Source organism: Carlito syrichta, unplaced genomic scaffold (genome assembly GCF_000164805.1).
Source record: "Carlito syrichta isolate Samal-C Ts95f unplaced genomic scaffold, Tarsius_syrichta-2.0.1 Scaffold301792, whole genome shotgun sequence".
Taxonomy (NCBI): domain Eukaryota; kingdom Metazoa; phylum Chordata; class Mammalia; order Primates; family Tarsiidae; genus Carlito; species Carlito syrichta.
In genome coordinates, this window is record NW_007245888.1 from 410,128 (window position 1) to 437,930 (window position 27,803).

Consider the following 27,803-nt stretch of genomic DNA (forward strand, 5'->3'; position numbering starts at 1 on the left):
ATTGCATATCACATTTTGGTGAATAAATGTCGGGAGGCCAAATTTTTTTGGATCAACTAATGCTTGTGAAGCTATTTCCCTGTGTCCTTTGTGTGCTGGTTTTCACACGCTGCTGCAAACCACTGACTCTTTCATTCATCCCTAAATTTTGTGTGTCAAGAAGTTAGTAACATGGCATATCTTTTTTCCTTCTTCCTCTGTTTGTAATCTTTATATTTGACTGAGTGCAATTTCTCTTCCGACAGGCTATTTCCATGTATCCACACTATGCCCCACCAGGAAGAGAATCTTTTTTTGTTGTGTTGAATGTGTTTGCACCATTGTGTTCTGCGACCACTTACTTTTGCCTTTCACATAATTTAGTCTGTTGTGGTCCATCATATGTCTTTTTACTAATCTCTCAACCTTCTACTTTAACAGGGTCAACAGGGAGCTGCCAGAGGGGAAAGTTCCTCACCTGTCTGAGGTGTCATGGAGTAAATATTACTCAAGTCTGTCTATGATTTTTGATGTGCTGAACTCATACCAACATTATAAAATTAATCTTTCCTCAGTGAAGGGAGGAAAAGTATACTTGTGCAATGATGGAACTCGTGAGTATTCATGGTGAACATTATGAAGCTTCGATTATGTCCTGTAGAGACCCTACAGTCCTCAGACCCCAATCTCTGCATTTTACTGAACGGTGACATTTCTATAACCAGGTCTCATACATAAATTTTATTTTAAGCAGACTGTAATGGGGTTGAGACAATGAATATGGGGTAGGTGAGGAAACTGCTTGCTTTCCTATCTCAGGCCATGACTATGTCATTCTGAATCTACCATCTGGATATTAGACCCCAAACAGGTGCAACCAGTTCACATCCACTCATAGTACATCCCTGAAAGATATCTGTCAAACTACTGATTGCATTTTAATGTCTTTTTCCAATTGTGTTGTTCATCATCAGGTTTTTTGTTTTGTTTTGTTTTTTCAGCATTATGTTTTGATTTTCTATGCCTGCCAAAGAGCAGTAGCACCCTGTCTTTACCTGTGTTGAACATTTGACCCAGGCTACTAAACCTAGCTCCAGGGTCAATGTTTTGTGAGTTAGGTTGTTTCAAGCTAAGTAGTGTATTGCCTTATTGACATGTTTCTGGAGACAAGCTGGAGCCTTGTCACTCTTAGTGGCCTTGAGTCACCAGTGTTCCCATGAGGCCTCAAAGATTCATTTTCACTCAGATTCAGCAATTTCCGCCCTCTTTCTGATGGAAGCTGGGAATATCTTCTCAACTCTGAACAAGTTGGGTACTTGCTGAGGGAAAAGGAAATATTGCTATTTTCCTTCCAGAAAGTAGGTAGACTGCTGGCCTAGGATCTATGGGGAAAAAGTTTGGATTCATGCCCAGACTCAGGATGCGTGATCCTGGGAGGATAACCTACCAGCACAGCAAAGCTAACCAAGACAGTTGTGTCAAGTTGTGATCTCTGGCTTTCTGAAATCCAACCCTGAAATTATTCTGTTCTCACAGTGGGAGATTTATGTTGCAGTTTTGGGATGGGACATGATTGGAGAGCAATCTCCTTAATGTGACAGAACCATGTCTCATTTCATTCATAGGAAACCTATCTAATGCAGATCTCATGAAACTCCCAGACCCATCATTTTCCTGGTAAGTCTGAGGAATGGGTAGATTCTAGGAGAGTGTGGATACCTGGAGACTCCACATTCAGAGAAAACCAGAGATTTCTGAATATTTGTATTTCATCCTTTTTTTTTTTTTTTTTTTTTTTTTGAGTTGGAGTCTCACTCTGTCACCCAGACTGGAGTGCAGTGGCCGCTCCCGGCCACCGCAGCCTCGACCTGCTGGGCTCCGGTGATCCTTCCGCCTCAGCCTTCCAAGTAGCTGGAACTACAGGCGCGCGCTACCACGCCCGGCTAATTTTTGATTTATTGTAGAGATGAGGTCTTGTCAAGTTGCCCAGGCAGGTATCGAAGCCGCGGGCTCAGGCAATCCACTCACCTCAGCCTCCCAAAGTGCGGGATTACAGGCTGAGCCACCGAGCCCGGCATATTTCATCCTTTCAGCCACTATCATATTTCTGTCTTCACAGCGTTTTCTATTTTAGTTATAAGTCTGGTATAGGTTTTCATTTCTTCTACACTCATACATTCAATCATTTATACCTACAGATTGAGATGTACTTGTGTAATCCAAGATTTGTTGTAAACGTTGCTTCTCTCTTTTTTTTGTTTTTTGTTTTGTTAACATTTTGTTAGTTTTTTATTTTCCTTTATTTAAAAAAAAATTATTTTAAAGATGTGGGGTACAATTCAGGGTTTGGTATGCAGATGTTCATAGTGCATAGTGCAGTTACCCTTATTGATGAGGTGTGTCCCTCCCCTCCTGTGGCAGTTTCCCACTACTGCCAACCTCTTTCATATAGTATTATAATTGTTCAATGTCCACTTATGAGTGAGAACATAAGGTACTCTATTCTTTGTTTCTGTAATAGATCATTGAGTACTATAGACTCTAAATCCATCCAAGTTGTTGTGAAGTCCATATGTTAGTCCTTCTTTGTGGCTGCATATTATATTGGGTATTTGTACCACTCTTTTAAAAATCCAGTCCAATTTCAATGGGCAGCATAGTTGGTTCCATGTTTTTGCTATTGTGAACAGTGCTGCAGTAAACATGTATAAGCAAATATCTTTTTTGTAGAATGATTTGAGTTTCTCTGGGTATATTCCCAATAGTGGGATTACTGGGTCAAATAGAAGGTCAACATTGCTTCTCTTATGAGATCATTTATGTAATGCCTGTTTGCTTTTGACCTATTGATCCTCAACATATTTTTAGTTTAGTTTTTTTTTCTATGAAAAAAGAAATGAGGAAGAGAATCATTTCACATACCACTATGGAAAATAAAAGACAAGAAGGCATAAGTTTTTAGAACCCTCAACATGCCTATAACGTAATATACATATGTCTACTGCATACCAAATTCATACTTTACTGCAAACCTCTGACTCTTTTTTTTTTTTGAGTTGGAGTCTCACTCTGTCACCCAAACTGGAGTGCAGTGGCTGCTCCCGGCCACTGCAGCCTCGACCTGTTGGGCTCTGGTAATCCTTCCGCCTCAGCCTTCTGAGTACCCAGAATTACAGGCATGCACTACCATGCCTGACTGATTTTTGATTTATTGTAGAGATGAGGTCTTGCCAAGTTGCCCAGGTGGGTCTCGAACCCACAGGCTCAGGCAATCCACTCATCTCAGCCTCCCAAAGCATGGGATTACAGGCTGAGCCACCAAGCCCGGCTAAACCTCTGACTCTTTAAGTCATCCCTAAAGACTGTGTGTTAGAGGGTACTACAACACAATGTCCTTTCTCCTTCCTTCTCAATTTGTAATCTGGGGATTTTACTGAGACCATTCCTCTTCAGAAAGACCATTCTCATGTATCTACCCAAAGTCACAACAGGAAGATAATCTGTTTTTGTTGCATTTGAATAGGTTTGCACCATTGTGTTCTGCAGCCACTCTCTTTTGACTCCTTTCTAAGTGAGCTAATCCTTTTTATTTGTTTATTTTTGATTCGTAGAAGGTTGGAGTCTCACTCTGTCACTGAGGCAGGAGTGCAACGGCACACTCATGGCCACCTCAGCCTCAACCTACTGAACTCAGGTGATCCTTCCACCTCAGCCTTTCAAGTAGCTGGAATTACAGGCTGTGCTACCATTCTCAGCCCAGTTTTTGATTTATTGTAGAAAGGATGTTTCACCAAATGTCTCAGGCTGGTCTTAATCTATGGGCTCAGGCATATCACGTGATGTGGCCTTCTGAGGGCTGGGATTACAGATGTTAGCCACTGTGCCTGACTTCATGTCTTTTTGCTAATCTTTTCCCTTACAACTTTAAAACAGGGTCAAGAGGGATCTGCCAGAAGGGAGAGTATCTCAAAAGTCCGAGGTGTCATGGAGTAAATGCTATTCAACTCCTTCCATTTTTCCTGATGTACTGAACTCATACCAATCCTATAAAAGAAAATTGTCCTCAATTAAGGAACGAAAACAACCCAAGGGCCACGACAGAAGTAGTGAGTACTCTCTGATGAACATTATAAACCCCCAATGATGTACCAGTGTTGCGTTCTAGTCTTTAAATGGGAACTCTAGATTAGGCTGAGAGGTGTCATTTCTATAACCAGCTATCATACAAACAAATTGTTTGAAGCATTCTCTAGAGTGGGCCGTGATTATGAATATGAGGTGGGTCAGCAAACTCTGATCACTTCCCTGTCTCAGGCCATGACTGTGTCACCCTGAGTTCACTGTCAGGATTCTAGTCCCAAAGCAGATTTGACCAGGTCACATTTACTTATGTAGGACATTCCAAAAGGTATCTGTCAGACTTGTTGATTAGATTGTAATGTTTCCTGCTGGTTGTAATGTTCCTCGTATTTTTTTTTCTTCTCATCAGCCTTGTTTTTTTCGAGTTGGAGTCTCACTCGGCCGCCCAGACTGGAGTGCAGTGGCCACTCCCGGCCACCGCAGCCTCGACCTGCTGGGCTCCGGTGATCCTTCTGCCTCAGCCTTCCAAGTAGCTGGAATTACAGGCATGCACTACCATGCCCGGCTGATTTTTTGATTTATTGTAGAGATGAGGTCTCACTGCCCAGGTGGGTCTCGAACCCACAGGCTCAGGCAATCCACTCACCTCAGCCTCCCAAAGGTGTGGGATTACAGGCTGAGCCACCGAGCCTGGCTCAGCCTTGTTTTTTTGATATTCTGTGCATGGCAAAAACACACTAACATTTTTTCCTCACTGTTGTGGAGGATGTGTCCTAGGCTACTATACCTAGCTCTATGAGCTATCTTTTGTGAGTTAGTCTGTTCGCAGCTCTTCAGTGAATTGGCTTGTTGACATGTTTCTGGATACAAGATAGAGCCTTGCTACTGTCAGTGTTCACAAGTCACCGTGTTTTTATGTGACCGGGGAGATTCATTTTCACTCAGAGTCAGTGGGTACTTATTCGAGTTGTGAAGAACCTTTCAACTGACAACAAGCTGGGTAAAGCTGTGGAAAAGGGAAATATGGTCATTTTCCTTCTAGAAAGTAGGTGGGCTGCTGGCTTAGCATCTGTGGGGAAAAAGATTGGATCAGTGCTTAGACTCAGTACAGATTTACTGGGATGATAATTTACCAGACTAGGGCAATTTTCCTCCTGGCTCAGCAAAGCTAGCCAAGACAGTTGTCTCAGCCTATGGTCTCACGCCTTCTGGATTATGACTCCTGAATTTTCCTGTTCTCTCTGGGAGACTGATGTCATTTTGTATGCTTCGGAAGTGTGTGGAGAGGTATCTGTTTAAGGTAACAGAACCTTGTCTGAATTCAATTGTAGGTAATCTAAATACTGCAGATCACAAGCAACACCAGGATCCATCGTGCTCCTGGTAAGTCTGAGGAATGGGCTACCCTTAGGAAGCCAATGACACCTGCAAATTCCACACTTAGGGAAAACCAGAGAGTGCTGGATCTGAATTTTATCTTTTAAGCCACCCTAAAGTCTCCATGTTCACAATGTTTCCTGTTTTTGTTGTGGGTCCTGCAGAGGTTTTCATTTCTTCTACCCTCTTCCATATAATTACCTACAGTCATTTGAGTGAGGTGAACTCATGCAACCCTTGATTTTGAGTAAACATTGCGGCTCTTTTTCTGATCATCCAGTGTCATGCATATTTGCTTTAGATCCGTGGTTTCTCCACGTTTTCAGGGTTTTACCAACAGAAAAAGAAACTAGGAAAAGAATCATAGCACATCACAATATGAATAATAAAAGCATGGAGGGCAAAAGTTTTGAGTAGTCACGAAATGCTTAAAAAGCAAAGTCCATGTGGCCATTGCATGACAATTTCCAGAGTATGCTGTAAATGACTGTCTCTTTCAGCCGTCATAAATGTGTGTTGAGGTTAGCAACACAGAATGACCTTTCTCCTTTCCCCTCAGCTTGTAACCTGGAGATTTGACTGAGACCATTTCTCTTCTGACTATCATTCCGATGTATCCATGCAAAATCCCACTAGGAAGAGCATCTTTTTTTGCTGTGTTTGAATAAGTCTGCACCACTGTGTTTTGCGACCACTCCCTTTTGACTCCCATCTAATTGAGCTCTAATCCTTTGTGATTCCTCACATCTTTTAAATTATTTATTTGTGAGTTGTGGGAGGTTGGAGTCTCACTCTGTCACCGAGGCAGGCATGCAATGGTACGCTCATGGCCATCTCAGCCTCAACCAGCTGAACTCTGGTGCTCCTTCCAACAAAGCTTTCCAAGTAGGTGCTACAGGTGTGCACAACCATTCCCATCTCAGTTTTTTATTTATTGTAGAAAGGATGTCTTACCAAGTGTCCCAGGCTGGTCTTAATCTATGGTCTCAGGCAGTTCACTTGATTTGGCCTCCCGAGTCCTGGGATTACAGATGCTAGCCACTGTGCCTAGCTTCTCAAGTCTTTTAACTAATCCTTTGACCTTCCAACTTTAACAGGGTCAAGAGGGACCTGCTAGAGGGAGAAGTTCCTCGAAAGTCTGCGGTGTCTTGGAGTAAATACTATTCAACTCCTTCCATTTTTTTTGATGTATTGAACTCATACCCATCTTATAAAAGAAAATTGTCCTCAATGGAGGGACGAAAACTTCACTTGGGCCATGATGGAACTAGTGAGTACTCCATGGTGAAGGTTATAAAGCTCCTATTATTTTCAGAGAGACCTCAGACCCAGAACTTTAGATTAGGCTGAGAGGTGTCATTTCTATCACCTGCTATCAGACACACATATTGTATTAGCAGTCTCTATAGTGGTGTGTAATTATGAACTTCGGGTGGGTCAGCGAACTCTGCTGGCTTCCTTGTCCCAGGACATGAGTGTGTCACTGTGAGTCTACTATCAGGATCTTTGTCCCAAAGCAGGTTTGACCATTTCACATTCACCTATGTAAGATATCCCCAAAAGGTATCTGTCAGACTTGGTGAATAGATCGTAATGTTTCCTGCCAGCTGTAATGTTTCTTGTATTTTTCAATTCTCATCAGCATTGTTTTTTTGATATTCTGTGCCTGGATAAAAGGCAATCGTATTTTTGCCTACACTGCATTGAGGTTGTGACCCAGGCTGCTACACCTGGCTCTATGACCTCTCTTTTGGGAGTTAGCCTGTCCATTGCTCTTCGGTGTCTTGCCTTGGTGACTTGTCTCTGGATACAAGATGGAGCATCGTCACTGTCAGTGGTCACGAGTCACTGTGTTCCTATGAGTCCACAGAGATTCATTTCACCGAGAGTCAGAAATTTTCTTTCTTATTCTAATTCTAATCACAGCTGGGAAAAACTTTTCAACTGAGAACAATCTGGGTACTTGCTGGGGAACAGGCAATTATTGTCATTTTCCTTCCTGAAAGGAAGTGGGCTACTGGCCTAGAATCTGTGGGGAAAAAGATTGGATCAGTGCCTAGACTTAGGTCAGATGATACTGAAATGATAATTTACCAAACAGGGCAATTATTTCTCCCGACTCAGCAAAGCCAACCAAGAAAGTTGTCTCATCCATGATCTCATGCCTTCTGGATATGATTCCTAAATTTTCCTGTCCTCACTCTGGGAGACTGATGTCATTGTGTGTACCTGGGAAACATCTGGAGAGGGAGCTGCTTAAAGTGACAGAACTTTGTCTGAATTCAATTGTAGGCTATCTAAATACTGCAGATCTTAAGCAGAATAAGGATCCATTGTGCTCCTGGTAAGTCTGAGGAATGGGCTACCCTTAGGAAGCCAATGACACCTAGAAGCTCCACACTTAGGGAAAACCAGAGAATGCTGGACATCTGAATTTTATCTTTTAAACCACCCTGAAGTCTCCATTTTCACAATGTTTCCTGTTTTGGGTGTGGGTCCTGTAGAGGTTTTCATTTCTTCTACCCTTTTCCATACAATTACCTGCAGTTGTTTGAGTGAGGTGAACTCATGTGACCCGTGATTTTCTGTAAACATAGCCGCTCTATTGCAGATCCTCAAGTGTAATGTGTATTTGCTTTTGACTTGTGGTTCCTCAACATGTTTTAAAGGTTTTACTAACAGAAAAAGTGGCTAGTGAAAGAATCTCAGCACACCACAATATGGATAATAAAAACTCACAAGGCAAAATTTTAAGAAATCATGGAATGCTTGTAAAGTTATCCATGTGGCCACTGTATAACAACTTCCAGAGTATGCTGTACATGGCTGTCTCTTTCAGTCATCTGTAAATACTTGTGTTAAGAAGATAGCAACACAGAAAGTCCTTTGTCCTTTTTCCTCAGCTTGTAACCTCTAGATTTAACTGTGAACATTCTTCTGACAGACCATTTCCATGTATCCATGCAAAGTACCACCAAGAAAAGCATCATTATTTGTTGTGCTAGAATAAGTTTGCACCATTGTGTCCTGCGACCACTCCCTTTTGACTTTCATCTAAATGAGCTAATCCTTTGAGATATCTTAGGTCTTTTTATTTATTTGTTTATTTTTGAGTCGTGGGAGTTTGGCATCTCATGCTTTCACAAAGGCTGGCATGCAATGGCATGCTCATGGCCATCTCAGCCTAGACCAGTTGAATTCAGGTATCCTTCCACCTCAAATTTCCTCAAGTAGCTGGGACTACAGACATGTGTCCTTATGCCCAATAAGTTTTTTTTATTTATTGTAGAAACAAGGTCTCACCAAGTGTCCCAGGCTGGTCTTAATATATGGGATCAGGAGGCCACTTGATTTGGCTTCTTGAAGGCTGAGATTACAGATGTTAGCCACTGCACCTGGCCTCTCATGTCTTGAACTAATCCTTCACCCTTCCAACTTTAATAGGGTGAAGAGGGATCTTGAAGAGGGAAAAGTTCCTCAAAAGACTGAGGTGTCATGGAGTAAGTACTATACAACTCTTCCAATTTTTTTTTTTATGTACCGAACTCCTACAAAACTTATAAAAGAAAACTGTCCTCAGTAAAGGGATGAAAACTCCACATGGGTCATGATGGAACTAGTGAGTACTCTATGATGAACATTATAAATCTCCATTGGTGTCCCAGTGTTACACTCTAGTAATCTTTAGACTGGGAACTCTAGATTAGATTGAGGGGTGTCATTTATATAACCAGCTATCATACACACATATCATTTGAAGCAGTCTCACATATCATTTGAGGAGGGTGTGATTATGAATATGGGGTGGGTCAGCAAACTCTGCTCTCTACCCTGTCTCAGACCATGACTGTGTCGCCCTGAGGCCACTGTCAGGATCTTAGTCCCAAGGTAGGTGTTACCAGTTCTCATTCACCTATGTAGGACATCCCAAAAGGTATCTGTCACACTTGCTGATTAGATTGTAATTTTCCTGCCAGCTGTAATGTTCCTTGTATTTTTTTTAATCTCATCAGCATTGTTTTTTGAAATTCTATATCTGGCAAGAAGGCAGCAGCATTTTTTCCTTACTGCTGTAGAGGGTGTGACCCAGGCTGCTACACTTAGCTCTATGATCTATCTTTTGCGAGTTAGCCTGTTCATTTCTCTTCAGTGATATTGCCTTGTTGAAATGCTTGTGGATACAAGACAGAGCCTTATTACTGTCATGACCGCAAGTCACCATGTTTTTATAAAACTGTGGAAAACAGAAATATTGTCATTTTTCTTCTAGAAAGAGGTATGCTGCTGGCTTAGGATCTGTGGAGGAAAAGATTGGATCAGTGCCTAGACTCAGTATAGATTTACTGGGATGATAACTTGCCAGACCAGGGCAATTTTTCCCCCTGGTCAGCAAAGCCAGCCAAGACAGTTGTCTCAGCCCATGATATCAGGCCTTCTGGATTATGACTCCTGAATTTTCCTGTTCTCTCTCTGGGAGACCGATGTCATTATGTATGCATGGGAAGTGTCTGAAGAGGGATCTGTTTTATGTGACAGAACCTTGTCTGAATTCAACTGTAGAAAATCTAAATGCCACAGATCACAAGCAACACCAAAATCTATCGTACTCCTGGTAAGTCTGAGGAATGGGCTACCATTAGGAAGCCAATGACACCTGAAGACTCCACATTTAGGGAAAACCAGAGAGTGTTGGCTATCTGAATTTTTTCTCTTAAGCCATCCTAAAGTCTCCATGTTCACAATGTTTCCTGTTTTTATTGTGGGTGCTGTAGAGGTTTTCATTTCTTCTACCCTCTTCCATACAATTACCTGCAGTAATTTGAGTGAGGCAACCTCATCTGACCCGTGATTTTGAGGAAACATCGCTGGTCTTTTTCAGACCATCCAATGTCATGCATATTTGCTTTTGACTCGTGATTCTTCAATTTGTTTTCAGGGTTAGCTTACATAAAAAGAGTCTAGGAAAAGAATCACAACACATCACAATATGGAGAATAAATGCATGGAAGGCAAAGGATTTGAGAAGTCACAAAATGCCTAAAAAGCAATGTCCATGTAGCCATTGCATAACAATTTACAGAGCATGCTGTAAACGATTGTTTCTTTCAATCATCCATAAATACTATGTGTTGAGAGGGTAGCAACACAGAATGGCCTTTCTCCTTCCTCCTCAGTTTGTAATCTGGAGATTTGACTGAGACCATTCCTCTTCTGACAGACCATTCCCATATATCCACACAAAGTCCCACCAAGAAGAGAATCTATTTTTGTTGTATTTGAATGAGTTTGCACCATTATGTTCTGCAACCACTCCCCTTTGATGCCCATCTGATTGAACCAATCCTTTGTGATACTTCATGTCTTTAAATTTATGTATTTGTGAGTTGTGGGAGGTTGGCGTCTGACTTTGTCACTTAGGTTGGCATGCAATGGTACACTCATAGCCACTTCAGCCTCGACCTGCTGAACTCAGGTGAGCCTTCCACCAAAGCCTTCCAAGTAGCTGGTACTAAAGGCATGTGCCACCATGCCCAGCTCAGTTTTTGATTTATTGTAGAAACGAGGTCTCAGCAAGTATCCCAGGCTGGTCTTAATTTGTGGCCTCAGGCAGTTCTCTTTATTTGACCTCCCGAGTCTTGGGATTACAGATGTTAGCCATTGCACCTGGCTTCTCATGTCTTAACTAATCTTTTACCCCTCCAATTTTAACAGGGTCAAGAGGGACCTGCCAGAGGATAAAGTTCCTCAAAAGTCTGGGGTGTCTTGGAGTAAATACTATTCAACTCCTTCCATTTTTTTTGATGCACTGAACTCATACCAATCTTATAAAAGAAAATTGTCCTCAATGAAGGGACAAAAACTCTACTTGGGCCATGATGGAACTAGTGAGTACTCCATGGTGAAGGTTATAAAACTCCAATGATGTCCTAGAGAGACACCCTAGTCCTTAGACCCAGAACTCTAGATTAGGCTGAGAAGTGTCATTTCTATCACCTGCTATCAGACACACATATTGTGTTAGCAGTCTCTATAACGGTGTGTGATTATGAACTTTGTGTGGGTCAGCAAACTCTGCTGGCTTCCCCGTTCCAGGCCATGAATGTGTCACCCTGAGCCCACTGTCAGGCTCTTAGGCTCAAGGCAGGTGTAATTAATTCATATTCACCAATGTAGGATATCCCCAAAAGGTATCTGTTAGACTTGGTGAATAGATTGCAATGTTTCCTGCCGGCTGTAATGTTCCTTGTATTTTTGTGTTCTCATCATCATTGTTTTTTTCATATTCTGTGCCTGGCTAAAAGGTAATAGTATTCTTCCTACACTGCTGTTCAGGGTGTGACCCAGGCTGCTACACCTGTCTCTATAATCTACCTTTTGTGAGTTAGCTGTTCATTGCTCTTCAGTGTATTGCCTTGCTGATATGTCTCTAGATACAAGATGGAGTGTAGTCACTGTCAGTGGCCACAAATCACCATGTTTTTATGTGACTGAGGGGATTCATTTTTGCTCAGTTAGTGATATCCTTTCTTATTCTAATTCTAATCACAATTATTTTTCAACTGACAACAATCTGTGTACTTGCTGTGTACAAACAGGAAATTATTGTCATTTTCCTTTCAGAAAGGAAATGGGCTGCTGGCCTAGAATCTGTGGGGGAAAAGATTGGATCAGTGCCCAGACTTAGGTCAGATGATACTGGCATGATAATATACCAAAAAGTGCGATATTTCCCCTGCCTCAGCAAAGCCAACCAAGACAGTTGTCTCACACCATGATCTCAGGCTTTCTGGATTATGACCCTTGAATTTTCCGGTCTAACCCTGGGAGACAGATATCATTGTGTGTGCCTGAGATGTGTCTGGAGTGGGATCTGCTTAACGTTACATAACCTTGTGTGCATTCAATTGTAGGTAATGTAAATGCTGAAGCTCATAAGCAACAGCAGGATTCATTGTGCTCCAGGTAAGTTTGAGGAATGGGCTACCCTTAGGAAGCCAATGACACCTGGAAACTCTATGTTTAGGGAAAACCAGACGGTGCTGGATATCTGAATTTTATGGTTTTTTATTCTCTTTTAACTTTTATTTTGAAATTGTGGGGTACAATTCAGGGTTAGGTATACAAATGTTCATTGTGCAGGTACTCTTATTGATGAGTTACCCCCCCTTCCCCAGGAGGATATCAACTACTGTCAATCCCAACTACCCACTCCCCCACCCCCTCTCCGCAGTTTCCCTCTACTTTCAATCGCTTTCCTACAGTAATACGGTAGATGTTCAAGGTCCACTTATGAGTTAGAACATGTGACACTCAGCTCTTTGTTTCTGTGAGAGATTACTCAATATTATAAACTCTAATTCCATCCCTGTTGCTGCAAAGTTCATGATTTTTTTCTATTTTATGTCTGAGAAATATTCCATTGTATATATGTACCACATTTTTTTATCCAGTCCTCTTTTGATGGGCACCATGGTTGGTTCCATGTTCTTGCTATTGTGAACAATGCTGCGATAAACATACATGTGCAGGTATCTTTTTTATAGAGTGATCTGAGTTCTTCTGGGTATATTCCCAGTAGGGGGATTGCGGGGTCATATGGAAGGTCAATTTTTAGAACTTTTAGGAATTGCCACATAGATTTCTACAGAGGCTGTAGAAGTTTACACTCCCACCAACAGTGTAGAAGTGTTCCCTTTTTACCACATCTCCTCCAGCATCTATTATCTCTTGAGTTATTGATGATGGCCATTTCGACTGGAGTTAGGTGGTGGTATCTCAGTGTAGCTTTAATTTTCATCTCCTTGATGACTAGTGAGGCTGAATATTTTTTCACGTGTCTGTTGGTTGCTTGTATGTCTTCTTTTGAGAAGTGTCTATTCATATCTTTAGCCCACTTTGTAATGGGGCTGTTTGTTTTTTTCTTTTTAGCACATTTGAGTTCCTTGTAGATCCTTGATGTCAGACATGGGGTTGGCAAATGTTTTTTCCCATTCTGTGGGCTGTCTCCGTGCTCTCTTGATGGTTTCTTTTGCTTTGCAAAAATTTGTCAATTTAATAAGGTCCTACTTATCTATCTTATCTCTTATGGCCTAGGCACTTAGGGTTTTGATCAGAAATCAGTTGCCAGCTCCTACTTCCTTAAGAGTGTCTCCTGCATTTTCTAAGGTTCTTACAGTTTGAGGTTTTACATTTAGGTCTGTGATCCATTTAGGTTAATTTTTGTGTATGGGGATAGGTAGGAGTCCTGTTACAATCTCCTGCATGTGGTCAGTCAGTTTTCCCAGCACCATTTACTGAATAGGTTCTCCTCTCCCCAGTAGTGGGTGGTGGAGGCTTTGTTGAAGATGAGTTGGTTGAGAAATTGAGGTTTTGCTTCTGGAGTCTCAATTGTATTCCAGTGGTCTATATGCCTATTCTTAATCAATACCAGGCTGTTTTGATTATTGTAGCTTTATAGCGTAGTTTAAAGTCTGGGAGAGTGATACCTCCTGCTTTGTTGTTGTTTTTTTTGTTGTTGTTGAGGATTATTTGGCTATTCTTGGTTGTTTGTTTTCATTTATGAATTCCTGTATTGTTTTTTCTAGGTCTTAGAAGAATGTTACTGGTAATTTGATGGGTATTGCATTAAATCTGTAGATTGCCTTCAGTAAAATGGACATCTTAACAATGTTCTTTCTTCCAATCTATGAGCATGGAATATTTTTCCACTTGTTTGTGTCATCTTTGATTTCTTTGAGCAGTGTTTTGTAGTTTTCATTGTAAAGGTCTTTTATGTCACTGGTTAGGAAGATGCCAAGGTATTTCTTTTTCTTTTTCTTTTTGGCTATTGTAAATGGAACTGTGCTTTTTATTTGGTTTCTGTTTGTTTATTATTGGTGTATAGAAATTCAGTTGTCTTTTGGACATTTATTTTATAACCTGAGACTTTGCCAAAGTCCTTTAACAGTGCCAGGAGGTTTTTGGCAGGTTCTCTTGGGCTTTCAAGGTATACAATCATGTCATCTGCAAAGAGAGATAACTTGACTTCCTCTTTTCCTATCTGGATACCCCTGGTCGCCTTATTTTCTCTGATTGCTCTAGCCAGTACTTCCAAAACTATGTTGAACAGGAGGGGTGAGAGTGGGCATCCTTGTCTTGTTCCAGTTTTCAGTGGAATTTGTTCCAATTTTTGTCAGTTTAGGAGTATGCTGGCTGTGGGTTTCTTGTAGATGGGTTTTACTATTTTGAGGTATGTTCCACCTATGCCTAGATGTTTGAGGGTTTTTATAAGAAGAGGTGCTGGATTTTATCAAAAGCTTTTTCTGCATCTAATGATGTAATCATGTGGATTTTGTTTTTACATCTGTTGATGTATTTAATTATGTTAATGGTCTTATGATTGAACCAGCCTTGCATCCCAGAGGTGAAGCCTACTTGGTCATGATGAATGATTTTTGAGATGTGTTGTTGAATCCAGTTTGCTAGGATCTTGTTGAGAATTTTAGCATCAATGTTCATCAAAGATATTGGCCTGTAGTTCTCTTTCTTTGTTTGGTCTTTACCTGGCTTGGGTATCAATGTGATGTTAGTTTCATAAAATGATTTGGGGAGAGTACAGTCTTTCTCAATCACTTGGAATACTTCCAATAGATTGGTATCAGTTCCTCCTTGTATGTTTTATAGAATTCTGCTGGAAAACTATCTGGTCCAGGGCTTTTTATGTCGGTAGTTTTCTTATGACAAAATCAATTTCCTTGATTGTTATTGGTTTATTTAGGGTCTCAGTGTCTTCTTGTTTCAACCTAGGGAGGTTGTGTGATGTCAGAAAGTTCTCCATATCCTTTAGGTTTTCAAGTTTGCTTCCATACAATTGTACATAGTAGTCTCTGATAATCTTTTGTATTTCTTCAGGATCAGTTGTTACTTCATCTTTTGTGTTTCTGATGGAGTGTTTTGGGGCTTATTCATCTTTTTTTGGTCAGCCTGGCTAGGGGAGCATCCATCTTGTTTATCTTTTCAAAGAACCAGTTTTTTGTTTTGTTGATTTTTTTGGATTAATTTTTTGTCTTTATTGTCCTGGATTTGGGCTTTTATTTTGGGAATCTGGATTCTTCTGCTGAAGTTAGGGTTTTGGTGGTCTTGCATGTCCAGCTTCCTTAGGTGACTTGTTAGGCTGTTAACTTGTTATCTTTCCATTTTCTTCATGTGTGTTTATAAAGATATGAGTTCCTCTTTTACTACTGCTTTCATGGCATCCCAGAGGTTTTGGTAAGATGTTTCTTCATTTTCATTTGTTTCTAGGTACCTTTTAATCTCTGTTTTGATTTCATCATTGACCCAGGAGTTGCTTAGCATCATACTGTTTGGTGTCCATGTCTTTTGTGGGCTTTGGGGGAACTTTGTTGGTATTGATATTTATTTGTATTCAATTTTATGTTTTTTAGCCACCCTAAAGTCTCCATGTTTACAACATTTCCTGTTTCTGTTGTGGGTCCTGCTGAGAGTTTCATTTCTTCTACCCTCTTCCATACAATTACCTACAGTCATTTGAGTGAGGTGAACTCATGTGACCTGTGATTTTGTGTAAAATTGCTGCTCTTTTTTGATCATCCAGTGTCATGCATATTTGCTTCTGACCCGTGGTTCCTCATCAAGTTTTCAGGATTTTGCTAACAGAAAAAGTGATTAGGAAAAGAATAATAGCACATCACAATATGGGGAATGCAAGCATGGAAGGCAAAGGTTTTGAGAAATCATGGAATGCCTAAAAAACATTGTGCATGTGGCCACTGCATCACAATTTCCAGAGCATACTGTAAATTACTGTCTTTTTCAGTCATCTGTAAATACTGTGTGTTTAGAGGTAGCAACACAGAATGTCCTTTCTCCTTCCTCCTCAGCTGGTAACCTGAAGGTTTTAGTGAGACCATTCCTCTTCTGACAGACCATTCCCATGTATCCATGCAAAATCCCACCAGGGAAAGCATCTTTTTTTGTTGTGTTTGACTAAGTTTGCACCATTTTGTTCTGTGACCACTTCCTTTTGACTCCCATCTAATTGAGCTAACCCTTTGAGATATCTCACCCTTTGAGATATCTCAGGTGTTTTATTTATTTGTTCATTTTTGAGTTGTGGGAGGCTGGAGTCTCACTCTGTCACAAAGGTTGGAGTGAAATGGCATGCTCATTGCCACCTAAGCCTCGAACTGCTGAACTCGGGAGATCCTTGCACTTCAACCTTCCACGTAGCTAAAACTACAGGCATTTGCCACCATTCCCAGCTCAATTTTTGATTTATTGTAGAGACAAGATCTCACCAAGTGTCCCAGGCTCATCTTAATATGGGCTCAGGAAGTTCACTTGACTTGGCCTCCTGAGTGCTGGGAATACAGATGTTAGCTAACTGTACGTGGCCTCTCATGTCTTAAACTACTAATCCTTTGCCCTTCCAACTGTAACAGGGTGAAGAGTGATCTGCTAGAGGGAAAAGTTCCTCAAAAGACTGAGGTGTCATGGAGTAAGTACTATACAACCCTTTCAATTTTTTTGATATACTGAACTCCTACCAATCTTATAAAAGAAAACTGTCCTCAATAAAGGGATGAAAACTCCACACGGGCCATGATGGAACTAGTGAGTACTCTATGGTGAAAGTTGTAAACCTCCATTGGTGTCCCAGAGTTACATTCTAGTCTTTAGACTGGGAAATCTAGATTAGGTTGAGAGGTATCATTTATATAACTAGCTATCATACTCACATATTGTTTGAAGCACACTCTAGAGCAGGGTGTGATTATGAATATGGGGTGAGTCAGTGAACTCTGCTCTCTACCCTGTCTCAGGCCATGACTGTGTCGCCCTGAGTCCACTGTCAGGATCTTTGTCCCAAGGTAGGTGTGACCAGTTCACATTTACCTATGAAGGACATCCGAAAAGGTATCTGTGTAATGTAATGTTTAGATGTAATGTTTCCTGCCAGCTGTAATGTTCCTTGTAATTTTTTTTTTTTTTTTTTGTAATTTTAATCAGCATTGTTTTTTGATATTCTGTGCCTGGCAAAAAGGCAGTAGCATTTTTTTTCACTGCTGTTGAGGGTGTGATCCAGGCTACTACACCTAGCTCTATGATCTATCTTTTGTGAGTTAGCCTATTCATTGCTTTTCAGTGTACTGCCTTGTTGATACGTCTTTGGATACAAGATGGAGCCTTGTTACTGTCAGTGGCCTCAAGTCATCATGTTTTTATGTGGCTGTGTAGATTTTCACTCAGAGTCAGTGATAGCCTTTTTATTCTAATCACAGTTGTGAAGAACCTTTCAACTGACAAAAAGCTGGGTAAAGATATAGAAAAGGGAAATATTGTCATTTGCCTTCTAGGAAGCAGGTGGCCTGCTGACTTAGGATCTGTGGGGAAAAAGATGGGATAACTGCCTAGACTTAGTACTGATTGTTGGGATGATAATTTATCAGAACAGCGAAATTTTTCTTCCTGGCTCAGCAAAGCCAGCCAAGACAGTGTCTCAACCCATGATCTCTCACCTTCTGGATTATGACTCCTAAATTTTCCCGTTCTTTCTCTCTGGGAGACTGATGTCATTGTGTGTACCTGGGAAGTGTTGGAGAGGGATCTGCTTAATGTGACAGAGCCTTGTCTGAATTCAGTTGTAGGTCATCTAAATGCTGTAGGTCATCTAAATGCCATAGATCATAAGCAACACCACGATCCATTGTGCTCCTGGTAAGTCTGAGGAATGGGCTATCCTTAGGGAGCCAATGACACTTGGAGACGACATATTTAGGAAAAACCAGGAGTGCTGGATATCTGAATTTTATCTTTTAAGACACCCTAAAGTATCCATGTTCACTTTTCCTGTTTTTGCTGTGGGTCCTGCAGAGGTTTTCATTTCTTTTACCCTCTTCCATACAATTACCTATATTCGTTTGAGTGAGGTGAACTCATGTGACCCGTGATTTTGTGTAAACATTGCTGTTCTTTTTTGGAGCATCCAGTGTCATGCATATTTGCTTTTGACTCATGGTTCCTCAACATTTTTTCAGGGTTTTGCTAACAGAAAAAGAGACTAGGAAAAGATTCATAGCACATCACAATATGGAGAATAAAAGTGTGGAAGGCAGAGGTTTTGAGAAGTCATGGAATGCCTAAAAATCGATGTCCATGTGACTACTGCATAACAATTTCCAGAGTATGGTATAAATGACTGTCTCTTTCAGTCATTCGCAAATTCTGTGTTGAGAGAATAGCAACACAGAATGTCCTTTCTCCTTCCTCCTCAGCTTGTAATGTGGAGATTCACTGAGAACATTCCTCTTCTAACAGACCATTCCCATATATCCATGCAAAGTGCCACCAGGAAGAGAATCTTTTTTAGATTTGTTTGAATAAGTTTGCACCATTGTGACCACTCCTTTTTGACTCCCATCTAATCAATGTATTTCTTTGTGATACCTCATGTCTTTTAATTAATTTATTTGTGAGTTGTGAGAGGTTGGAGTCTCATTCTGTCACTGAGGCTGGCATGCAATGGTACACTCATGGCCACTTCAGTCTCGACCTGCTGAACTCAGGTGATCCTTCTACAAAAACCTTCCAGGTAACTGGTAATATAGATTGTGCCACCATGCCCAGCTCAGTTTTTGATTTATTGTAGAAAAGAGGTCTCACCATGTGTCCCAGGCTGGTCTTTATCTATGGAGTCAGGCAGTTCATTTGATTTGGTCTCCCGAGTCCTGGGATTACAGATGTTAGTCACTGTGCTTGGTCTGTCATGTTTTTTAACTGATTTTTTTGCCCTTCCAACTTTAACAGGGTCAAGAGGGACCTGCCAGAGGGAAAAGTTCCTCAAAATTCTTAAGTGTCTTGGAGTTAATACTATTCAACTCCTTCCATTTTTTTTGATGTACTGAACTCATACCCATCTTATAAAAGAAAATTGTCCTCAATGAAGGGATGAAAACTCCATTTGGACCATGATGGAACTAGTGAGTACTCCATTGTGAACATTATAAAACTCCAATTTTGTCCCAAAGACATCCCCTACTTTTTAGACCCGGAACTCTAGTTTAGGCTGAGAAGTATAATTTCTATCACCTGCAATCATACATACATATTGTTTTAAGAAGTCTATAGAGTGGTGTGTAAATGAACATTGAATTCTGCTCCTTTCACTCTTCTTGCCATGACTGTGTAACCTTGAGTCCACTGTTGGGAACTTAATCCCAACTCATCTATCTGGGACATCCCCAAAAGGTATCTGTCAGACTTGTTGATTTGTTTGTAATGTTTTCTACCAGCTTTAATTTTCTTTGTGTTTTTTTTCTTCCTCTTTAGCATTTTAAAAAATATATTCTGTACCTGGCCAACAGGCAGTAGTATTTTTGTCTACATTGCTGCTGAAGGTTTGCCCTGATTGCTATTCCTAGCTCTGTGATCTATCTTTTGTGAGTTATCCTGTTTATTGCTCTTTTGTGTATTACCTTGTTGGCTTGTTTTTGGCTACAAGTTGGAGCATAGTCACTGTCAGTGGCCACAGTCACCATGTTTTTATGTGGCTGTGAAGATTTATTTTCATACAGAGTCAGTGATTTCCTTTATTATTGTAATCACAGTTGTGAAGAACCTTTCAAATTCAACTGAAAAGAAATTGGGTACTTACTGAGGAAAAGGAAGTTATTTTCATTTTTCTTCTAGAAAGCAGAGGGGCTGCTAACCTAAGATCTGTGGGGAAAAAGATTGGATCGGTTCCTAGACTCAGAACAGATGATACTGGAATGACATTTTACCTGAACAGGGCAATTTAACCCCTTGGTTCAGCAAAGCCAATGAAGACAGTTGTCATAGCCCATGATCTCAGGCCTTCTGGATTATGACCCTTAAATATTTCTGTTCTACTCTGGGAGTTTGACGTCATTGTGCGTACTTGTGAAGTGTCTGGAGAGGGATCTGCTTAATGTGACAGACCCTTGTCTCAATTTATTTGGAGGCAATCTAAGTAATGCAGATCATAAGCAACACCGGGATCCATCATTCTCTTGGTAAGTTTGAGGGATGATCTACTCTTAGGAGCATAAAGCCACCTGGAAACTCCACATTTAGGGAAAACCAGAGAGTACTGGATATTTGTATTTTATTTTTTAAGCTCTCCTAAATTTTCCATGTTTACATTGTATCCCGTTTTCATTGTGGGTCTTTTATAGGTTTTCATTTCTTCTCCTCTCTTCTATTCAGTTACATACAGTTACTTAGTGAGGTGAACTCATGTGACAAAGAATTTTTGTAAACACTGCTTCCTTTTGGTGGATGGTCCAGTGTCATGCATTTTTGCTTTTGACCTGTGGTTCTTCAGTACATTTTCAGGATTTTGCTAACAGAAAAACTAAAGGAAGAATCATAATATCACATTATGGATATTCTTGGAATTCACGAAATGCCTGTAAAGCTCTATTCATGTGACTTTTGTATACCAGTTTCAACCCTTGACTTCTAGTCACTGACTCTCAGGCTTCCCTAAACTCTGGGTGTCTTGAGGGTCACAACGGAGTATCTCTTTTTTTCCTCCTAATTATCTCTTAATGGAGAGCTGACTGATCATATTCTCTATTCCCACAAATTCTTTCCATATATCCACATATACCCTTCCAACATAAGATGTTTTTGTTGTCATTTTAACCGTTTGCACCTTTTTCTTCTTTTTTTTTTTGCAACCACTCCCCTAGCCTCTCACCTAATCGAGGTAGAACTTGGTAAGTCATTAAAAAAAAATTATTAATCTTTTTTTCTTCCAACATAACAGGGCCAGTGAGAAACTCCCAGACTTGAAAGTTCCTAAACTATCAGAGGTGTCATGGGATGAGTATTATTCTACTTCTGCAATTTTTTTTGAATTTTTGAACTCATACCAATCCTATAGAAGAAAATGTCCTTATTGGAGAGACAGAAAATTCGCTTGGCTACTGATGTGATCCGTGAGTACTCCATTGTGAATGTCCTAAATATCTAAATGATTTCCTAGGTAAACCCAATCATCTTTACACCCCAAAACCTGAACTGAACTGACAGATGTTATACTGTGGGCTGAACTTTATGAATATATTCATTTGGAGCACTCTAGAGTTGAGTCTGCAGCACAGACATTGGGTGGGTCAGTAAGCTTTGCTTTCTTCATCATCTTAGTTCATTCCTGTGTTTCCCTGGTCCATTGTCAGTACAGTCACCCAAGGCAGGTGTGACAAATTAATAGCACCCTTGAAGAACATGTCCAAGTGGTATCTGTAGGACCTGTTAATTTTAATCAATTTTGTTTCCCAGCTATTATGTTCCTTATATGTTTTTCTTCCCAACAAGGTTCCATGAGGTTCTGTGCCTGCTCCAGGCTGGTACCCTCTTTTTCTACCTTTCTTCTGAAGATATGTCCTAAGTTTCACTGAATCGTGCCCTGTTTTCTGTATCTATTATATGGGCTTGTTTTAGCTAAGCATTCCATTGCCTTGCTGGTATATTTCTGCAAGTAAATCTGAATTTTTATTTGTACATGCCAATGTTTCTGTATAGCATTAAAGATTCCTTTTTATTTGAGCATTTGTAGATTTCTTCCATTATTCTGGGTGTAGTGTCTAAAATTCACTAAAGCATGATCCAGCTAAGTATTTGATGAGAGAAGATTGAATACTGGAGTTTTTCTCCAGAAAGCACTTGGAGCATTTGCTTTGAATTTGTGTGGAAAATATTGCTTAACAGTTTGCACAGACTCGGGACAGATAGCATTGGGATAATAATCTACCAAAATAGGGAGATTTCACTTATAGGCTCAGGGAGGAAGAAAGCCAAACCATTTCTACCATGATACACCGTCAGGTCTCCTGAACTATTTCTCTCATAGTTCCCTGCTCTGCACTGAGGAGACTGATGTCTTTGTTTTTGGATTGGACAGTGGATTGTTTCTGTGCATAGGAAAATCTGCCTAATGTGTCTGGTCCTTTCTGAATTTATTTTCAGATACTACAAATGTTCAAGAGGAGGAAGAAGCCCAGGACCCAATATTTCCCAGGTAATTCTGAAGGATTGTGGACAGTTATTTTGGTGCTGACATCAGGAGACTCCAGATGCAGGGAGTATAAAAACCTACTGAATATGTGTCTATTATTAATGTTCCCTGTTTTCATCATATGCCTGTATTTGTATTTCCCCCTCTTATTAATATCTCTCAAACTTAGTCATCTGTACTCAACGGACTGACTTGACCTAACCAATGACAGATATTTTCTAGTCTTCTTGTCTGTCCTTTTTGCTTCAAGTGAAGTTGACATGCATGTCTGATGTCTGGCTCTTTGGCCTCACCACATTTGCAAGTATTTGATAGCAGGCAAGTGAATGAAAAAAAAATCATCTCATGCTATAATATTGAGAAAAAGAGATATTTAGAAACAATATCTCTAAGAGTCTTTCAAGACTCAGGGACCTGTGTTCACTTGACCATTGCATGTTGATTTCAGTACAGTTTGTGCAAAAGTGATGAAAACACCTGTATGTCCCAGCATATATGCTGTGTACTGTAGCTGTTTCTTCATGGATAGGTCTGTCTCCTTCCTCCTCAGCTCATCATCTGCCCAGTGCATTCTCTCTCCTGCCCCAGGCAGGGAAGGATTATTTTATTACTTAGGGGACTGCCCTTTGCCTGTAGGCCTCCTTTTAGGGCCAGCTCACCACTGTGGTTTTGGTCCCCACTGGTGTTTATCTTCAGTCTTCTTCACCCATCAGGATCAGCACGGAGATGCCAGAGGTGGACGAGCAGGACGTCACCTTGACTTCTTCAATTCACCATGACTGGTCTGACTCCCACCAGCTGTCCAGAGGCACTTTGTTATTATCTGAGGATCAGCAAGCCTGCTCTGCCTTGAATGTAACCCATGAGTACTCCATTGTGAAGGTCATGAAGCTCTACTGGTCTTGGAGGGAGCCAAAATGCTGTTTCCTGCAACTTGTGCAGGCTGAGACAGTCATCCCTGTGGGCAGGTCCTGTGGACATACTGTTTGGAAACTGGCTCTTGAATCCAGTTTTAGGAACAATGTCAGATGGGTGGAACTGTCCTGTTCTCTTGTCCTGGTCTACTACTCTGTCACCTGGCCCCTTCTCACAAGAGAAGACTGATATCAAGACAGGCCAGAGAGGGGAAGGGCAAGGGATAACTAGAAGCCTTTGGCCACTGGTAACTCACTTAGAGAAATTGTGTCATAGACCTCCTTCTTTAAGACAAGTCATCTCTCCTTGATGAAGTTATGTTGCTAGTTTCCTGGGCAGCACTTTTCACTCTTCTCTGGCCCTCCACATGTGCTGGTGGTTTTGCCCAATTATTTTGGAGGTCTGTTTTCATGATTCCTGTGCCCCACGCCAGGTTCTCTACTCCTTTGAGAGGTGGCTTCCCTCCACCTGAAGCAGTCTAGTGTTCCATCTTCCATGCATGGCCACAGCATTAGATTATTATGTAGATATATGTATTTTGTCAGATCCACTAAGTATATTTGGCGTATGTATTACACAGCACAGCAATCCCCAGCCCTTTTGGCTTCAGAGACCAGTTTCATGGAAGACACTTTTTCCATGGACTGGGGATGGGGGAGGGTGGGATCATCAGGCATTAGAGTCTCTTAAGAAGAGCACAACCTACATCCCTTGCATGTGCAGTTCTCCATAGGGTTTGTGCTCCTATGAGAATCTAATGCCACTGCTGATGTGACAGCAGATGGAACTCCGGTTGCCCTCTGCTCACCTCCAGCTGTGCAGCCTGGCTCCTATCAAGGCGTGGACTTGAGAAAGGGCATTGCTGGGGACCCTTGATATAGAGCATATATCTATATGCAGTATGTATTTATGCACTTTTGCAAATTCCCCAGATTTAATCTTCTTCCTGAGTTCTTTTCTTTCATGAGATATTTCTTGACTTTTGATTGATCATTATGATCTTTATCCCAGAAACACAGCCTGTATCCAGTGTGATTTCCTTGCTTTTGCCTGATATTCCTGAGAGCTATATTAATTTATTATCCTACATTTTTTGAATATTTTGGTCAGTTGGAAGCATGTCTCCTGGCTACATTATCAATTACCGGGTCATGTAAGAAAGAGCAACACAAAAAAATATGTCAACGTTGCCTCTATTGACTTCACCTCACCCCTTGAACTTTCCTCTCCAAAGCCACTTTTCTTATTTGATGTTCCTCTTTGGGGCAAGAATATGTCCCAGTAACATCATGGATAACAATGGATCCTGTTGGCTGTGGTTTTATTTTCAGATCTGGGTTTGGAGCCTTCCCATGGAGTGAAGAACCCTCCCCAGATGGAGGCTGATGTTCCTGAAGGCTCAGCCGACAACACACATAGATGTGAAGTCACTGGCCACAAGCCTGACACCAATGTCCTGAAACAGAAGAATTTAAAAATAAAATGTCCAGCCCGGAAATGGAAACTAGTATGCCAATTTCCTGGCCTTCAAGCTTAAGGTATAAAGATAACTCCATCTTTTGCTCTTAGATGCACTTATATTCCTTTATTTCTCTCTGTATGAAATGATGAGATGACAGCTCACTCTCCCACTGCTGTTTCTGTTTTTTTTTCTCTCCAGCAGCTGCTGTCCCTCTGTCACATTTACCTCTGCGTTCCATGGAGGGCCACCCTGCCAGGCGCTTTCCTCTCCATCTCCTGTTTGCTCTTTGAACTCTGCTCTGTTACCGTTGCTGCTGTCCTGATAGTCCCTCTCACAGTCACAGGAGAGTCCAGCCCCACTGTCCTCGCTCAAGGAACTTCTTTTAAGCTGCTAAACACGTAGCACTGTGCTGGAAATCACACACTTTCTTAGCTTATTTGCCTTTCCTCCCTTGCATCCTCAACTGCAGTACCTCTTTCTCTGGGTAGCACTGCTTTAATAAATCACTTGCACATAGATTTTCCTTTTGGGTCTGCTTGAGCAACACAACTTAGTCAACCTTGAATTCTTACCTTATACATGGGAATGAGAAGTGTAAGAACTGAGCACAAAGAACCCTGTTAGAAAACCAAATTGGAATCTGGGTAATGGGTTGGAGTTAGCTACCTGTCTTGAGTCAGATTTGCCTCAACTCCAGATGTGCAGTCTTGTGCCAATGTGGATGGAATTTCCAGGGACTCATTGTCTGCACAACATGAAGTCCTTTGAACTGACATTAACTGCAAGACATTTATGAGTCTTTAAAGGGAAAGCTATTGAAAGTAGCTGCAGAGGGCAGGACTTCAGAAGTGCATAGATCATGAGGAGCAGTCCAACCTCTCCTTTTTAATCTCATTTTTACTTCTCCAAGTTGAGTTCAGAGTCTAAAATGCAACTCAGGTGAATCTCGAGGAGGGAATATGTTATGAATTAAGTTTAAGAAAAGTGAGTCCAAGGAGCAGGTTAACAATATACCCAAAATGACCGACAGGATTACAGAACAATCTTTGTCTCACCAGCCCAGCTGATAGGAGAGTGATTTAACTGAAATTGCCAGAAGGAAGACTAAAGTCCACAGAATCAAAGGAATGAAGCCAATCATAAGATAAATGGACAAAGGGAAGAAAATGATGGGTTGGTTCATTCATTGTCTAGAAATTATGCTGCCACGTAAGAAATACTTGATGAGATTTCAATGACTGAACTCACACCTTGAGATTCTCTTAGTGTAGAAAGTAGTTTGGGTATCAGTATTTTTTGAAAGCTTCAATGTGATTCTAATATGTGGCTAAAGAGGAGAAGGACTACTGGTCTACTCTGATCTCAGGTTATAAACATGAGATCATGCCCCAGTTGTATGACTGCTCCAGAGAAAAGGCTGAACCTCCATCAGTCACTGATGGGCTCTGTATTTCCCTCTCTACAATACTGTTTATATGACAGGGAACAACTGAGAAGCAAATGAGAGGATTAGACCCATAGCCTCTGTACTTGAAGCATACTTACTCAAACTGTTTTGAATATATGACATAGTATGAAATAAACATTACATTGAGGCCCCCATGTACAGGAAACAGTACTTGCCTTAAGACATCTATTGGAATTTAGTATTTTATTTTCAATTTTAAAAAGCAAAGCCTGCAGTTTACATTTCCCCATGTGGATTTATATATTTATACTTCTTTATGCCACTCTTGACACTGGTGCAAAATCTGAAAATAATCTTTTCATAAAAGCACCATGGGAAAAACAATAGGGCCTGGGGGTAGACTGTAGTAAAACACAAACTAATTATTTTCAAGTTTGACTTCAGAGTTTTGTTAGTTTAGATGCTGAAATAGTTCTACAAATGCCTTAAGGTGTAGGCAGGTGTGGAATCCACTTCAGAGAATTAGGGACTGTATATTGGACCATGGTGACAATCCTCCCCACTCTCCATTTGTTGATTCTATTTTGGGCCTCTCCTTTTTCCTTTCTTTCTTGATCCCCTTGGAAGAATAGAATATTTCTTTGTTAGATCTTATTCCTGTTCTAGCCAAGGTGACCCAACAGCCTCTAATGTCTGTTTAGACCTTTATATTGGAACCATTCTTCTTTTATCCAAACTTTATGGAAAGGGCCTGGGGCTTGGGTTCTAGTTCCAGGGTTGTCAAAAACAAATTATGTGTCTTTATTTAAATCTTAATCCCTTGGCATCACTGTCTCTTCTGTTGTAAAAGGTGGAACTAGACTTGGACATGGTCTGAGGCCCCTGCTGGCCCTCACATCTAGGGCTCCTCCCACATTGCATCCACTTCTCCCTCTAGGACTAGGACATGGAGTTATTAGGGCATGTGTTTCCCTGCAGAGGGTCCTCACCTTCCTGCTGCAGTCTCTTTCTAAGTGTGTGTGTGATTGATGCCGAGCAGATCCCGTACTGGGAGGGGTGGAAAGCCATCATACCTCCAGACAAAGGGGATCAGGAGAGTGGCTGATAAAACCTGCTGCTGGTTGGGGGAGAACAGGATCCCTCTGGTGGTTGGGCAAAGGCAGGATTTCTGTGTCCTGCACCTCACGCTGACTGTAAGTTCAGGGTTATTTTCTTCTAGCTTGTGAATATCACTTTTCCCTTCAGCCAGCATGAAGTTCACTCACCCTTCAACCTCACCCTCTCTGTGAGAGCTCAGTTTGCCCCTGAGTCTATCACCATTGAGCAACCCCTCCAGACTTAGCTATCAGCAGGACCCGGCAAAGACTCTGATTTTTTTTTTTCTTTTTCTGTCTCTCTCAGATACCAAGCACTGCTGGAAATATGAAAAGCATGAATGTATCTCACAAAACGTAGCTTTTCCACCTGATGAACAAAACTAAAACAGCAAATCATGTTAAAGGCCAAGTACAACACTGGAAAGATCCTTTGCTGAGAGCTGA

The 27,803-nt window shown here is 41.0% G+C and overlaps 1 pseudogene; it reads left to right on the forward strand.

Annotated features, from left to right (window-relative positions):
* LOC103257556 overlaps positions 1-27,803 on the forward strand; it is a 50,834-nt pseudogene that overhangs the window by 13,231 nt on the left and 9,800 nt on the right.